This window comes from Carcharodon carcharias, chromosome 9 (genome assembly GCF_017639515.1).
Source record: "Carcharodon carcharias isolate sCarCar2 chromosome 9, sCarCar2.pri, whole genome shotgun sequence".
Lineage (NCBI taxonomy): Eukaryota > Metazoa > Chordata > Chondrichthyes > Lamniformes > Lamnidae > Carcharodon > Carcharodon carcharias.
Genome location: NC_054475.1, coordinates 157,233,428 through 157,236,774, shown reverse-complemented (window position 1 = coordinate 157,236,774; position 3,347 = coordinate 157,233,428). Strand labels below are relative to the sequence as shown.

Genomic DNA, 3,347 nt, shown 5'->3' with positions numbered 1-3,347 from the left:
TTAACTCAACAAACACTGGTGGAACTAAGAACAGAGCACAAACACCACGTGTGCTTCTTCAATCACCCCCAGTTCTAGACTTACGGTTACTCAAGAAGTCCCATGCTATGTAGTGATTGGTCAATGCAGTCACATGGTCAACTAACTACATTCTCTTAAAGGTACCTATCACTCCCCTTTACCATATCAACCTGAAGGGCTTCCACTTGCTGAATGTTTAGCTGGTGTGCGACCACTACAAATGCATCCTACAGGTCTGCGCACGTTTCCCAGGGAACTTCCACAACTCCTACACCCTTAGCAATTCTCAGATCCCTGACATCTTCCAGGGCTCAGAGAGGAGGCAGGGTTGGCTGCTTGGGGACAAGGGCTGCCCGCAGAGGACGCAGCAGAGTGATGGTTTAATGACCCTCATGCTGCGACTCAGATTTTAGTGGTACAAACAATCAGCGTTTTGAATATGAGGGTCCGGTGCATCGACAGGTCCGGTGGAGCACTGCAATACCTAGAGGGTGTCATGCATCATCGTCGCTTGCTGCACACCCCACAACCTGGCGCTGTGACAATGGGAGGACCTAGCTGAAGTGGAGATGGAGGAGCTGCACATCTCCTCCGATGAGGAGGACGCCAAAGGGGATGACAATGATGAGGTCCTCAAAGGCGAGGATGCCGGTGGTGAGGCTATCCCGATGGCCAGACAAGCCAGGCACGCTCAGGAGGCCCTCATAGCAGCAAGATTCATGGAGGGGGATGAGAAATTCCATAAGGACAGTCCTGACACCCTCACATTGCATCTGTGAACATTTGACTCCTGTGTGGCTCATGACAGCGTGCATACTCTCAATGCTCAGGCTCATGTCATGGAGACACAGTGGAGGCCCTAATAATTGCTAGATTCCAAGAGGTTGATGACGACATAAAGTGAGGATACTCCTTGGATCTTCACATAGCCTCTGTGAATGTCTGACTCTTTTCTGACTGAGGGCAGCTCACAGAGTCATATCATGGAGATGCAGGCATGAAACTTTAAATGCACCTGATCTTTGTCAGCCTGCAGCACCTGACCCCATCAGGAGTGCAGTGTCACTAGTCACAGATGCTGAAGAGTTGGGGGATCAGCCCCTCCTCAAAGGTGCTGAGAGCACACAGAGAGAATGACGGAACTCTGTGACGCCTGCCCACGACATTCTGGCAGCAATGACCAGCAGCATCGAGGTGCAGGCATCAATAATGTGTCGAGTGAGTGCGAAACAGGACCATCACTTTGGTCTGAAGGTTACACACTGCACAGGGAAGAGGCTCTGGACTGAGACACCTGCCTTTATCTTGTGCAGGAAACAAGGTTTCACATCTGAGTGACAAGAACACTGCCCATTAGAACAAGGACCCGTAGGCAAGGAAGTGTTCCTGGGAGTTTAGTTATAATAGTAAACATTAAGTACAAGTGATTAACACTCGTGCCCAGGCTGTGCAACAACATCTTCTTCGGCAGCACATAAACTAAAATTGGAACGATACAGAGAAGATTAGCATGGCCCCTGCGCAAGGATGACATGCAAATTCATGAAGCGTTCCACATTTCAGACTTCCAAAACATTTCACCTTAAAAAACATCTTCTTAACCTTCCTAACCCTGCTGCTGCCATGTCTTGGTGCTCCCCCTACATCCACAGCAGAGGTGGAGGCAGCCTGCTGCCTGTGACACCCTGTCTGTGATGATCTTGCTGGGGGTCCTCTGGAGGGCCGAGACCTGGAGGGCCATGGCCTGCTTTCGGGGTCTTGCTGAGAGGCAGTGGCACCCTCCTCTCCCTGTGGAGCTGGACTCGCTGGAGTCACAAGAAGAGGGGGCTCGGATAGGCCGGACACTCCCAGAGTCACCTGGGCAGTTATGGCCCTGGGGTGTGCACCTGTTGATCCTCTTCCCTATGGATACCTGAGGGCCCCTGGCTGACTCCTTGAGAAGAAGGAGAAGCTGGAGTGAGATCCAGCTGCCCCGGACCCCTCTCATGTTGACACTATTGGAGGCCGACTATGGCATCAGCGATGGAGTTGAGCCTGCGCAGCAGTGCAGGACCAATGTCCTAGACCAAGGTCTCCATGGCGGCTGCCATCCTCCCAGTGTTGACCTCAGTGTGTTCGCATGCCGGCACTATCACCTCAGACTGAAGGTGGACAAACTCCTCCATCGTGCCTTGCAATCTGGGGAGTGCAGTGGACATCCCCTCCTGATATTCCCGAGCTTGCCTTTGCAGCTCCAGCAACTCAGTTAAGACCGAGTCCAGAGGCTCGTCATCTGACTTAGGAGCAGTAGATTTCTGGTCTCCAGCAATCCTCCGAGTGCCAGAAACCTGTGAAGTCCCTGCCTCCACCTGCTGTGGATCAGACAGTGCGAGATGCTCACCAAATTGTGACCCTGAGGCCACCTTAGAACTGGGACACACCGAGGTATGTGTCTCTGCACTGATGGAGGTTGTGGGTGAACGCTGTGACAGGTCTTCAATTAGGGTGTCATCAGATTCCTCTTCTGAGGTGTCTTCTGGGCATGAGTCGAGGACCTGGATCGTGGACCCCCTCGGCTACTTCCCAGATGTGCCTGCAAAAGCTATGAGAGATAATTAGTGCATGGCAGGGGACTGTGGAACATGGCAACACACTCTCAGCATGCTTGTCTGATGGATGTGGCACTGCTGGCTCCTCACTTGGTTAAGCACCGCCAACCTCACCGTCAGCACAGGAATGCCCTAGATCGCTGTGGACCAGCTGGATGACTCTATTTTCAAAGTCTGTGAGAACCTTGGTGTCGGGCATTCCTCCACCAGCCTGCAATCTCTCCCTTTTGTTGTGTGCCAGCTTGCCCTGTATGAAGACAGATGGAGAGAGTGTAAGCAGGACACCTGCCAGGCCAGGTGAGAAGGACGCCTGGCATCTGTGGGTGCTGGGTGGTGCCATGAGCGGGACGAGGACATGATCCGCAGGGCAGATGAAGGTGTGTGTGAGAGAATGAATGGTGATGTCCCTTGAACTAGCAGTGAATGATATCTCTGTGGATGTGTGATGGTTTTGTGAGTGTGTGAGTTGAGAGTGATGAGAAGAGTGACTTACCCTGGTGGAATAGATGAGATTATTCATCCGCTTTTGTCTCTGGGTGGCTGTTCTCTTTTGCAGGGCATTGACGCTGACCACCGCTGCCACTGCCTCCCAGGCTGGATTGGTGACCCTGCTTGCTGGCTTTCACCCAGGCTGGATGTAGAGGACTTCACGGCGGGCCTCCACTGCATCCAGGAGGGGCCCTAGGGAGGCAATGTTAAATTTGGAGGCATCATGTTTCCTCCCTTTGGCAGCCATGA

General features: G+C 52.7%; 1 non-coding gene across 1 annotated transcript; it reads left to right on the top strand.

The window, feature by feature from the left end:
• Nucleotides 1–1,478: 1,478 nt before the first annotated feature.
• LOC121282711 lies at nucleotides 1,479–1,583 on the top strand. Its single transcript, XR_005944126.1, has one exon. It is a non-coding gene; the product is annotated as a U6 spliceosomal RNA (small nuclear RNA).
• Nucleotides 1,584–3,347: the final 1,764 nt, after the last annotated feature.